At 42.2% G+C, this 14,356-nt stretch overlaps 1 pseudogene; it reads left to right on the forward strand.

Annotated features, from left to right (window-relative positions):
- Nucleotides 1–2,771: 2,771 nt before the first annotated feature.
- LOC136438703 (uncharacterized) lies at nt 2,772–6,372 on the forward strand (annotated as a pseudogene).
- The last annotated feature ends 7,984 nt before the right edge of the window (nt 6,373–14,356 follow it).

A 14,356-nucleotide genomic window follows, 5' to 3' on the forward strand; every position in this document is an offset into this window, starting at 1 on the left:
TGGTGTCGGCCGCAGCCACCCCAAAATTTCAAAATTTCGGGTCTTTTCTTTGTATTTTTGTAGAAAAAAAATAGGGAAAAATTGGACTTCACAGAAGCGTCGCTAGACTCCCGACCGCTTCACACGTAATCTGCCGAGAAATCAGAAAATCGAGATTCACACCACATTTTTGGCTTTGCATAATTTGTAGTTACGGGCGTGGGGACGCCGTCCTTCGTCAGACAATCACACTCTTTTGTTTTTTGCTATTGTTATGCTTGCAAACAATCGATATCGGTTGTAACGAAAGACAGTGGATAACGAAAGACAGTGGATGCTGTCTGAAACGTCTGACTGTTTCAAAATTTTATCCAGTTGCTTGAGTATCTATTTTTGGCGTATCTTACTACCTGGATGTCTAACTTTCATCAACGAATCGATATCGGTGCCTTTGACATACATTGATCATTGAAAACTTGTTTTTTTTTTCAAATCTCGGAATTGGACGAGGTTTGGCGGGAAATTGTGGTGTAATGTTTACTAATAAATGTAGTATAAAATTAGTTAACATCATATAAATAATAAAGGTTTGCTATGATAGCAATATCAGTTTAAGTTTTTATTGATAGTGCACTATACTTCTATATTTCAAATTCATTACATTATTGTATGCATAGTCATTTTTTTTTACCTAATTCGGCTTGATCTCCTGATCCTGTCTAAATAGTTTGTAACATTGTAGAAAGGTTCCAATTGCAATTATTATAGAATAGACCAAGGAGAATAAACGAAGAAAGTTTTTAAGATGTTGTGTATGAGATGACAGAGAGAAAGCAACTGGACAATTACGTAGATTATTTTATTTAGTGATTATCATACATGTATATTCTTAATGATTCAACTGTCACTTTTCCAATTGGTAATTTTATCCCGGGGGTACTTTTATTAGATTTTGTTCACCCCCCTCCGAACAGCGCATGTTTAACTACATGAGAATTGAGTACAATGGTGAGGAGGTTGGCCCAAGCACTGTGAGTGTGAGGCCAACAGTCAGTGCATTTGATGTCAACAGTAAAAAAAAAAAGTAAAAAAAAAGTGAATCCCTACCTACCGACCCTAATTTTTTCAGGACCGTAACAGGAAACACAACATTTTTTTTCCTTGGCTTTATCATCTCCATGAAAAATGGAGATATAGTTTTGGGTGTGTCTGTGTGTGTCTCTGTGTGTGTGTGTGTGTGTCTGTGTGTGTGTTTGTGTTTCCGCACTACTGTAGTCAGCATAACTCAAGAATCTCTTGATGGATTACGATGATATTTGATATGTGGGCGGGTGTTGTAAAGCCTAAATTCAAGGTTGATTTTGGGCCCCCTGGGATGTGACCTTGGTACTGCAGCAGAACTTCCGTTTTTGTATCTTTTGACCTGGACGTGCTTAGTGGTCTTGATTTTTGGGTGGCTGATAGCTTGTGATGTAATAAAGAAGTGGTGTAGGTTTGGGCCTCCTAGCAGCTTGCTCTAGAACTGCAGGTGCGTTATTGTGAAAATCTTCTAAGGAGAATAACAGAAGAAAGGAATGACTGATTTCCATGATTTCAAGTATGCAGGTAGTTTAGATAGAGATATACACAATGAAGTGCAAATTATGCTAATTGGGACTTAATTTGCATAACTAATGAGGAAAATCTATATTTACAGTATTTCCATTATAAGACTCAAATACATGTAACATGTAGTCAATGGCAAGTGGAGCATCACCAGATACCAATTATGCAAATAAATTCCAAATTTGCATAATTAATGCAAAAATGCTATAATTAATCTAATAGGAAAATAATGGGACTGTCAATATTGCAACATGTATAAGCTAGCTCAGTAAGACCAAAAGGCACAGAGACTTGTTCATCATGAGGGTTTTGAGGGACTTACAAAGCCTGGTTTAAGGCCCATGTATACTTTATTCGTCTGTATTTGTGCGTCTAACCTAAAGAAAAGTTTTTAATGTATATAAGTTCATAAATATGAATATTGTGATGTAGGTTTTATCTGATCAACTGAAATGTTTTTAATGTACTTTTGAAATTGTAAGAAATTCAAATGTGTCCTCAGACATGAGTGCAAAGTTGGTTTAACAATAAAGATTGATTGAGATTGATTGATTAAACGTCACGCTAATCTCTACCTTATTTAGCGAAGCCAAACACGTCTAATGAGCTCCCATGACAAGGCAAATACCGTTTTGTCGCTTTGATGGTAACCACCTCGGCGTTCGTAACGGGTGAAAGGTTTAGGGCAACAAACAGGAAACAGGACTGCATATGGGGGTCTACGCGTTGAACTTTCAGGCATTTGGGATAATGTACTAGCCCCCCTCCCCCGACGAACAACAATATTGACAAAGCATCAGTTATACAATGACGGGTAATGTTCTATATTAAGTATCCTCACTTTACAACCTTATGGCGTATTTCCTATGAAGTAAATGGCCGGTGTCATGCCAGATTTATGTCATGCCAGATTTATGTCCCGATACTTAATGAGGTTTACAGGGACACTTGATATGGCTTCGACCTCCTTTAAAAAAATCGGTTTTAGAATCTAGTGACCCAGTGAATTTGGTTACATAACTTATAACCGCAACCCTATATATAGCTCGAACCTAACCACGAATGCACACAACTTCACAAGAGCACTACCCAACGGTGCAGAAATCTGGCGAAGCAGGAATTTACTGTGACACCGGGCCCTAAACTAATTTCGTTCTCATTTTTGTATAATTATCCAGGTAGAGAAAATGGCGTCCGCGACGTTTTGTGTCGTATTCCTGTTGGCCAGCCCGCTTTTACCCACCCAGGCCGGCTCAGACACCGCGGTTTGGGGTGAAGATGTCTCCATACGTGAGGATGTGTCCGTCGGCAGCACCGTCAAGCACCTATACTTTGTTAACGCCGACGTTGGCCTAACGGAAGAAGAAAACTGGCCACCCTGGTTAGTGAACATCACAAGCGGCAACGATTTCGGACGGTTTGGGGTCGCTGTTGAGAACTCTGCGCTAATCGTGGCGGCACCGTTGGACTATGAGTTGTACCCGCGGTACAACCTGTCCCTGGAGCTGACAAATACTGGAGACAACAGCGTCTGGCTCGTGAACCTCGCCATCCTGGTCATTGACGTGTCTGGGTACCCGCCGTACTACAACAAACGGTGTGAAACACCGGTTCTACCTGATGATGGGACGGGTGAGAACTATCAAGTACTGAGCAGTAGTAACGGACATTACACTTTTGTAATTGGGGGGAACACACGACAGTACCCCGACATCTTCCCGTCATGGCTTGGTGCACCATATGATGCTATCATGGAAGACTGCTCCCTTCGATATTGTGTTGCTTTGACCCTGTTGCTGTTTGATTTTCATGCGTTCCAATCTGCACTCGAGGCGTCTGGAGGCAGAATTGAATTTCAATGTCGCGATAGACAGGAGAAAAATAAGGGTACGTCTGTGCTTTTGGATACTTCTCTCAACAATCTGTTGCCTGAGTGGGCACAGGGTGGTCAGTGCGACATGGCAGTAGGTTCCCGTTATGCTGTGCTTATAGAGTTCAATGAGATATGGTCTTTCTATCCGATACAATGTGGAGCTAATGTCACACTCTTCGCAACCACCGTGCCTGTTGAGTTCATATTCCAATACGACATTACAGGATGTCCCAGGGGAAGATACGGTCTGTACTGTGACACGGACTGTGTGTGCAAGAACGGGGCTCGTTGCCATGGTTTTAACGGTGCCTGTGAGTGCCGTCCGGGCTGGAGGGGGAGGGCCTGTGATATTCCCTGGCCTGAGGTCGTCGTAATCGCGTCACCTGGCGATTCAGTTGTGAAGTACATCGGTACCAATCTTACTTTGACCTGCGTGGCTCCACACATCCACCTGGCAAACATGATGTGGGTTTATCAAGCAGAAAACAATTACAATGACACAACAATCATAGAAGAAGGGGCAGTACAGAACAGTTCCATTAACTTTCAAACGATTTCAGAATCAGACAATGGTGGTTATATTTGTGTGGTAAAAGCTACAGATGGTGAAGAAGTGAATGCAACATTCGTTCTAAACGCCATCAAATGCCCGCCCAACTATTACGGAGAAGTTTGCAGTCAAGTGTGTGACTGTCAGTACGGAGGGACGTGTGACAGGTGGGAGGGCTGTCTGCGTCCCCCAGGCCGGCGTGGAAACAAGTGTGAGCACACCTGCGCACCTGGCAGTTTCGGTTTAACTGCAGCAGGAGCTGTAACTGTCAGAACAACGCCTCTTGTCACCCAGTCAATGGCACCTGTATTTGTACAGAAGGACATTGGGGTGACTCATGCCAGAACTTTTACTTTTGCCCTCCCGGTCTTCATGGAGACAGGTGCGAGCACACCTGCGCACCTGGCACATTTGGGCTGAACTGCAGCACTAGCTGTAACTGTCAGAACAACGCCTCTTGTCACCCAGTCAATGGCACCTGTATTTGTACAGAAGGACATTGGGGTGACTCATGCCAGAACTTTTACTTTTGCCCTCCCGGTCTTCATGGAGACAGGTGCGAGCACACCTGCGCACCTGGCACATTTGGGCTGAACTGCAGCACTAGCTGTAACTGTCAGAACAACGCCTCGTGTGACCCAGTCAATGGCACCTGTATTTGTGCAGAAGGGCAACCGGGTGGATTTTGTGAAAGCGTATCAAAACCTGAGAATAACCAAGTCGTCGTTACAGTGTTGGCTTCCGTGCTCCCTGTCATGGCTATAGTCGGTTGTATTGTAATCGTGATCCTGGCAAGGCGGGGTTGGTTACAAACAAAGAACACAGAAGCGGACATAGAAATGGAACCCCTGTCGTCATGGGAAATAGAAAAACAGGACATTACTTTTGAACACATGATCGGTGAGGGAGAGTTCGGCCATGTGGTACGGGGAAAACTGCGCGTGCCCGCGGGCTACCAGGTTTTGGTGGCCGCCAAAAGTATCCGGCCTGACCGCATGACAACGTTGGCTGTCCGTGACTTTCGCCGCGAAATGGACATTCTCGCGAGAATCCACGAGGACAAAGAGGGACACCCGAACGTGGTGAAGTTTTATGGAGTTCTGACCAAGTCGGAGCCACAGTACATTTTTGTGGAGTATGCCACTAATGGAGACCTGCGGCAGTACCTGTGGACTTTGAGAGAAGAGTACAAGGTCACAGGCAATAGGAAACTGTTAGAACGACTTGATTTTGCTTCTGGCGTGGCCTGTGGGTTATCGGAGCTGACACGTCTGAAGATCGTGCACCGGGACATCGCAGCTCGTAATGTCGTCATCAGCGACAGGAAGGTGGCCAAGATCGCGGATTTCGGACTGTCGCGTGACGTTTACGTGTCGTCGGCGTACGAACGCACCAACCAGGGCGGGGAAGAGGAACTGTTGCCGCTGAAGTGGATGGCCGTGGAGTCGTTACGGGACGGGGTGTACACGTGCGAGAGTGACGTGTGGTCGTACGGCGTGCTGCTGTGGGAGATCGCCAGCTTTGGGGAGGAGCCGCGCTATGCTGGCGGTCCGATGCACCCTGACGTCTGCACAATGTTGAAGCTGCTGAAGAAAGGAGTCCGTCTGCAACAGCCAAAGAACTGTCCAAAGTCGGTGTACAAAATCATACGGTCGTGCTGGATAGTGAACCCAACGAAGCGGCCGACGTCTGAGCAACTGTTGCAAAAGATAGACCAGTTGATGCCAACGAGGCATGTATGATGTGTATTGAAATCCCCACTTATGTTAGATTGCTACCTCCTAAACGTAAGGGCATGGCCGGTGCAATGGCCGAGTGGGTAGAGTGTTCGCCTTGCATACGGTAGGTCGTGAGTTCGAACCCCGGTCGGCTCATACCAAAGACTCTAAAAATGGTACATACTGCTTTCTCTGCTTAGCACTCGGGAAAGATTGAAGTAGTTAAACACACATCACTACCAGGGGACTAGCCCCCTGCTGTAGTGACTTGCACAAAGTTGTGTGGCCCAAGGGCTTTGGAACCGGAGATGGGCGCCGCCCTATGCACCTAACGGTGCGGGAAGGACTTTAACTTTTTAACTTTAAATGTGAGAGCATACACGGCAGAACACTCAAGTCTAAGGGAAAAATAACACAATTCATCTACAGAGCTTTTTGGTTTAAAAACCAGCAGATCGATTTTAATTCAATTTCTGAATGATAACTGATCCCGATAGTTTGTAGATGTCTATAATAAGTTTAAGAAATTACACTCAGCAGATAATGTGTACATAGAGCTGGAATACTTAATATGATGACGAAGGAGTTTGTTTAATGATTTGTTTTAGGATAGATGGAAAAGGGAATATCACGGTGTTTGCTTACAAATGTTGTCCGTTTAGTTCATTACAATGAAAATAAATCTAAAACAGTTGGTTGATCTAGTCAATTTTACTTTATTGCTAAAGATTATACTTCACAAAGTTTTGTAACAGTGGGGATCAACCCCCACTAACTGACCGGTCTAACAGGTCCGGACCTTTTAGCCTAGGGGTTAGCGCGTTGAATTCCCAAGCCGTGCGGATCGGGATTGGCGCGGGTTCTAATCCCGGGAGCGGCGTACTCGCCCCTTTGGGTTTTTACAGTGGTTCCCACACTAGCCCTGTGTGTAACGGCAAAGAGTGTCACACAGAGATGTCGTACGTGGAGACTCGGGACGAGTCGAGAAAGAAAAGTGGGAGTAGTGTAACAGTGGGGATCAACCTCCACTAACTGACTGGTCTAACCGGTCCTGACCTTTTAGCCTAGTGGTTAGCGCGTTGAATTCCCAAGCCGTGCGGATCGGGATTGGCGCGGGTTCTAATCCCGGGAGCGGCGTACTCGCCCCTTTGGGTTTTTACAGTTTTAATGTTCATGAAACAAACTAATCACTATTATCACTATTATGCAGAGTTTGATGCCATCCCCTTTGAACAAGCCTGATTCCTACTTAGCAGTATAGGAGAAAAATGTACATTTTACGATACAAGGTAAGTAGAAAAATGCAAATATGGACCTTATTTGTATAATTGACGCAGAAGTATTTCGTGGTAACTGATATGAATTTCATAGACTTCATATCAATACACGAGTTTCCAGTTTCGCGCCGCCATTTTAGGTCAAAGGTCATTCGGAGCAATTTCAAGCTGGGCCCCATGCACGAATACACATAGTTAAGGCGTTTGGTGCAAAGATATGAATAAAAGCATTACACTTTGAATTGAAAGTGATGGTGAAATCGGCTTGAAAGTGCTCCGAATGACCTTTGACCTAAAATGGCTGCGTGAAACTGGAAACTCGTGTATTCAAACGCTGTTCCACGAGGTTCGAAATGACGTCATCGAATCCGAACGCACGTTCGATTCGGGGTCACCTGCGGTCATTGACATTTTTTTACTGTAAACCCGTGCGGTCTGGTCCCTTTCCCCGCTTCAGAAAAACAACTACTTTTGTCACAAATAGAATTACCAGTGTTTTCTGAAGAGTATATCCATGCTGGCACTTTGTTGTAGACATCTATCATGTAAAAAAGCTACTGGCGTAATTTTTTGTGACATTGAATATTAGAAGGATTGTTTACGGCGGTGTTAATTACCCCCTCCCCTTATCCGTGCGGCATGACATGCATTTAAACATCGTAAAGGATCAGCTTCATAAAGCACCCTCCTTATATTATTAGTGGCTCAAAATGACCGTAACGGTTTTGCCGAGGATTGTGTTTTGGGGATTTTTGGAAAATGCCCTTGATTTTGAATTATGGGTAATTGAGTGCGAAAAATGTAAAAAAATGCCATTTTCTCACAGATTTGTCGATATTAACTATACTTAGAATCAGAAATTTAAAAACAAATCCAAAAACACAAAGTTTTTTTGTGTTCCTGGTCGACGAAAAATATGAAAATTAGAGATATTCATTGACATTTGAAGCCAGGCCTTTTCGATGTGTGCCTGAGAAAACGGTCTCCCTAAAGCCTGAAAATAATCGTGTTTGGGAGGCAAACATAGAAAAAATCAGCCATACAGCGCAAATTGATAACATTAAAAGTTTGTAAAATCGCTAATTTCGTTTATTTTGACAAAATCTCGCCCCCACTATTGTGTTTATTTGCAAATGTTTTGCCGTTAGCCAAGACGTTGCCCCGTGAAACCCGATACCTTGTCGAACGCGCGTAGCAACGGGAAAGAATACATTAGTTACAGACCACCGTGAAACAAGGGAGGAATCACTTGCTGCAAATTCAAAACTCATCTAAATGTTGTAAACTTTAATTTTCTATAGTGCAGCTGATTGCCCCACTCGGACATTAAATCATACAAACTCCAGCAAAAAGAGTTAATGACGCCACAGAAATTTGAAATAGTTTATAACATACTATAAACGAAACAACTACTGCAGAACATATTCCACAAGCAAATTAGCATGATAAACGAACAACTTATACAGCACGTATTATACATACACATGAGCAAGCAAGAGGGAAAAGCACTTTCTGCATTGATATTTTACAAACATCCAAATAATCATAGAAACCATATGGTAATGTCAGCAGAAAACACTAATATCAATATTCAAATAGCCAGCTTCAGACAATAAACACCTCCACTTACGTAGGAATAATCTATCGTTGTTTGTCGAGCGGCGTTGCGGACAGGCTCCGACAGACACACCTTAAAAGAACAATACTCAATAGCAACTGAGGTCTGCGATTTTTCACGAGTATCTACCAAAAATGAATTGATTGGCTCGAAAGGTAGGTGTATTTCTCTATGTGGATAAACATCACAGGTGAATTTGTTTTCTACACCATTTTGAAAGTTTGATCAAAGCATATGGTAGAAGGAATAGAAGTGTGTGACGTTTTCAAAAATTAGGCAATAGGTGCCGGAGGAGCCCAGCAAGCAGAAGACATGAATTTTACAGTCTCCCGCCCTTACAACTGCTGATGATCAGTTGAGTTCTATCTGAAAAGGGGGCCAGGCATACTGCGCTCTAAAACGTTTGTCTTTTGGGTCATTTATGTAAAAGTGATTTCTAAATACAGCCCCATAATGATATTTCAGAAATAACCAGATTAACCTTTTTAAATGAAGCGTTACATTTTCGCTTGATTCCCTGATCTGATAGTTGCCATTAAAACATCGACAAAAGGAGTAAACAATCAAGACATCAATATTCAAACAGCCAGTCGCAGACATCACGTTATATCACTAAGGCCAAAGAAATTTAAAACTGTTTGTGACATACGAACGAACAACTACTACAACCACAGAAGCAAACAAGAGTTCGTAGACCTCATATCTCCATGAATTAACCTGTTTATGCAAATAGAGATTTCGTGGGTCGAGGTGTGGGGATGGTGTGAGAGAGCAAAACAATTGCGACATTTGTAATACTCATTCATGAAAAAAAACAGGCATTTATCTTATCTAATTGTTTACATAACATGACATAACATAACATAACATAACATAACATGACATGACAATCACATGGGTGGCGCACCAAATACTTTTTTAACCCCTGTGCTTTGTGAGATAAAGTGTCGAAAATGAGACAATTATTAGAATACGGGAGGGAGGGGCTGCTCGGCAAGGTATTTTATGGAAAGCTCTTATTTATTTCTTTACTGAAGCTCAGGATCTACCAAAGATTATACAAAAACAAAAACAAATCAATCTTTTAGGATCATCATGTATTTAGTTCCTGCCTAGACTATGTGAATAGAGTCAGCAAAAAGAGTAAACAAGCTTGATATCAATATTGAAGCAGACAGCTTCAGACAATCAACACAACCAGAGTACTAAGACTAAAGAAATGTGAATAAACTTCTTAGATTCCTCCGGTTTATAGTTGATATCATTTTGTTTCTACAGTATTCCATACAGTTTTATTTTCATGTTTCTAAAACGTTGTTGTCGGTTGCCTCACAGTGTTACAATTTCATCTTACGCTAGGTTAAGGAACGTTATTTGAGCCCTGCTGAACTAAGGTTATACTTTTCATCATGATCAAAAGTGTTAATATTCAAATATCCAGACAATCAACACCACGGTGTACGTAAGACTAATCTTAGGCTGTTTGTCACACGGCGTTACGGATCAGCTATCGAAGGACACACCCTGCAAGAACAACGGCAACCTGTGCCTGAGACATTCTTCCAGAGTTCCTGCTCGGAAAGACCCAACTGAAGCTACTCTGATTGGCTTGAAAGGTATGTACCAACCAGTGGATACACATGAAATTTAATGTTCTTGTGTGCATAGTTTGATATACCTTAACTATGATTTTTTTTTCGCGTTCAATTGTTATGATACAAAATTGCAACGTTTTCTGGCTGTTGTCAGAGAAGTCTAGCTGGCCGCAAGGAGTAAAAACGGTAAAACCCTCGATTTACCCTTAAGGTAAGTTTTGAAAAATATGAAAAATAAACTAGATATACAGAAGAGAAAACGCGTGCTGCGCCCTGAAACGTTTATTTTGTGACATCCTGGGACAATTTCTGCCAGAACAAGCAAATTCAGATTTACCAAGCCATCTTACTTGTTCACAGTCTGTTAGAAATGTTTTTAGTCCTGTTGTAACAATAGTTTGTCTATCAGGGCCTTTATATAAGCAACCTACAGCAACTGCTACATTTAATTCGTCTACGCTGCGCTCAACCGGAGTTTGTGTATTGCATTATTTGAACGAGAGTATCGCCTAATCGTTCAGTTTGTATGTAATGATGTTTCTGAAATACTCAGATGAAACTTTTAAAGAGGAATGCTAAATTCTCCATCCTTTTTTATTTGGACGGCGCAAATGGCGTCATAAAAATGTCAGCAGAAGGAGTAAACACCCTCGATATAGATATTCAAATTACCAGCTCCAGACAATCAACGTAACTGTAATACTAAGAGTAGAATCATCTAAGACTGTTAGTAACGTTGGACAGGTGAAAATTTCAAACTCAATATTTTTCCTTCAAATGTTGTGGGTGGATAGAGCTTGTCACAAGGATCATAAAACATCTTAAGTTTTTGATCTAGCATCTTTCCTTCCAGGAGTATGAATTTTTGAAATATTATCTTTTCACTATTTTTGTAGAAAAAAACATGTAACAAAATGTTATATATTTGAACCACTTTAGTAGCTCATGGTAAGCTTAATTTTTTTCTTTGGTTCATTATGTACAAAACATTCCATTTACCACCCAAACTTCCCAGTAATGTGCAGATCTGGGTCCCCACCAGCCTTGGAAGTTTCATATTGATTGTGTCTGTAATACGTCATGTGTGTTATACTACAGTATTCCCCTTCACTCTCAATTGAATGTTATTTTTGCTTTTATTTCACAATTATCTTACTCTTGCAATATTCTAACCGATGTTCAACAACTACGGATAAAATCTGTATTTTACCTTCATGATATTTTCTAAGTATATGTACATATTGTAGATAGATAAAAGGAAACAAAATATGATTTCACATTCTCATTCTTGTCTTTCTTGTGACCAAGTATCCTGGCATTTCTTGTAATTGTACCACTGCTGCAATTTAAATAAATAAATAGTGAATAGATTTATGGCATGTACATTTATGGCATGATTTTTTAGAAATCACTTCTACGACATAGACTAACTTGAATTTCTTGATGTAACTCATAAATCTTACACCAAAAAAAAGTAAAGCAGCATAAAGATTACCTTCAAATGAATCAAATGTCCTATAGCAACTCTTGTAATTATGATAAAACTTAATGGAGTAGATTTATGGTAAATGACTTTAAACTGTAATACGAATCACATATGGAATGGTAACTATGATTTACAAGAAAAATTTCATTCAGTTTGCAACAGATTGACTTCTTGAGAAGTGAAACGAACATGAAAAATGTTCAGTCCTCAGTTCTATTTGCTTCCTGGATCAGCTTCCAACACAGAACATAACAAATTTTCAGTCCTCAGTTCTATCTGCTTGATTAAGCAGCTTCCAACACAGAACGAAACAGATTTTCAGTCCTCAGTTCCATCTGCTTGATTTAGCAGCTTCCAACACAGAGCATAACAAATTTTTAAAACCTCAGTTCCATCTGCTTGATTTAGCAGCTTCCAACACATAGCATAACAAATTTCCAGTCCTCAGTTCTATTTATTTGATTTAGCAGCTTCCAAAGACAGCTGCTGCTGTTGTTTCAGGTCCTCCTGCCTCTGCTGTCTCTTCTCAGGACTGCGCAGCTGCACTCCATCTGTGGGTGTAGTAGGCTGAACGCTATTGTTCCTGGCATCAAGGATAAGCTTCCAGTTTCTGGCCAGGATGTCAGTTCCGTACTCAACTCTCAACGAGCTGACAATTGGAAGCATGTCTTTCCTAAACTTGTTCCAGTGGTACTGGTAGTCAGTTTCTGAAGTCTGATCTGCTTTTTCAGCTTTGCTTTCATTTCTCTGTCGCTTCCAGAGCATGCAGATTTCAACAGAAAGTCTACGTCTTCAGATGTTTTACACAGTCCATCTTTGGCTGCCTGCTCCATATTCTCCCTTCTCTGTGCCTTTTTCTGCAAAGACGTTTGCTTTTTCAGCATCTTTTCATCAATTTTTTCCTTCCTCCGCAGTCTTTGTTCCTCCTGTCGTTGTCTATTCTGCTTCTGTAGTACGGGTGCTCTTTTCCTTGCAACGTCCATGTACTGGTTTCTCTTCTCTTGAGGGAGAGAAAGGCACCAACTAACTGTCTTGTTTTGAATCATCATTACCCTTGTTTCTCTCGCTCCGGTGGTGACACTTAGCCTGACCAAATGGTCTCGGTCCAACTGAGCGCAGTCACTTCTATTTGCGCGTTGTGAAGTTGGGACATTAACACCTGACTGCCGCAAGTCTTCTGACATATTGCTGGGGTTATACTTTCCACGGTCTAGATGGTCCTGTGGTTGCCTTTCAACCATCACGGAACAAAAGGAACACATAAGCTCCAGAGCTTCCTTGGTTAGCTCATCATCAACAGTTGGTGTGAAGAGAGAGACATATACAGGGTCTGACTTGTCAGGAGCAACCTCTTCGCCAAATTCAGCCTCCTCCTCGTGTAGGGATGTTGCATCCCTGCTCCATCTATCAATCTGTATCTTCGCTTTAGCTGTTGGTAGTATGTTGCCATGTCTAAGACATGCTTGCCACTTTCCACTGCATGCCATAGGGGAGTGGTTACCAGTTTGTTGAGGATCCCCAGTGCTCGACATGAGGCCAACAGTACATCATCGCTGGCATCTGCTTGTACTGCGCGCAGTAGCCTGTTCCCAGCTAAGTCCTGAGCAGAGACATAGCGTTCAAAGTAGTCCTTAATGACAAACTTATGGCAGTACAGAGCGCCACCATTGTGGAACATGATGTTGAATCGCTCTCCTCCGAAGGGAGAGAGTGCTGACTTCCTTCCACTCTCTCTCAGGAAGGCTTCCCATTGTTCATGGTTTGTTGCCATGCTCTCCTTTCCATGTGGTTGTAACAAGTTACAGGCACTTCTTACCATTAGCTGGGATCTTGACTCATTCCCTCCCCAATGTAGAAACTCATTTTCCTTAAATCTGCCCAGGGTAGCCTTCTCTGCAACAGACTCTTCCCATCCCTTCAGTGCCTTCTCTGCATACTCTGCCATGTTTGTCAGCACATGGAGCCCACAGTAGAAGTCGTGAACTTGGCTCAGTTTGGACTTGCTCCCATCGTCCAAGCTGTCCCACTCACGATTGACCAACGGCAGAACACTTGCTCTGTAATGTTCAAACTGATCTTTGTACGACTTGTTGACCACACACCGGTCATATCAGACATTGACACTGTTAATAGAAGTTACAAGTCTGTTCAGTGTATCCGATATCTCCTCACGTGCAGGCAGCACCTCTGCAATCTGTTCCAAGAAGAATTTGGTGGACTCCAGCTGTACAATTGCTGTCTGATCAACTGATTCTACAAGTCCTGCTGAGACTTGTGCATACCCGATGAGCGAAGTAATGTTTCATGTTCTTAGCGGCATTCTTTTCCATCTGATTCCAGCATCGCCTCTCCTACCTGGAATTTTCCCAAGGCTCCGCATTCTTGAGTTATGTTTCCAACACATTATGGATGTGGTAGTTTCATTTCTGACATGTCTTTGTCAGCAAAGGTGCTCAGAATTTGACGAATGAGGGTGGCTACCTTAGTTTGCTCTCGCTACACCTGCATCTCTCGCTGCCATGCATGCCAGTCTGACTCTGTTTGTATAGAGTCCTCTGTCATCATTGGTTCCTGAAAACAACTCTTCCTTCATCTCTTCAAGTGCTGCGTTCAGCTGATCCCGTGATGATTCAAGTTCCTTGACTTGATCTCTGT

The sequence above is a fragment of the Branchiostoma lanceolatum genome, chromosome 7 (genome assembly GCF_035083965.1).
Source record: "Branchiostoma lanceolatum isolate klBraLanc5 chromosome 7, klBraLanc5.hap2, whole genome shotgun sequence".
NCBI lineage: Eukaryota > Metazoa > Chordata > Leptocardii > Amphioxiformes > Branchiostomatidae > Branchiostoma > Branchiostoma lanceolatum.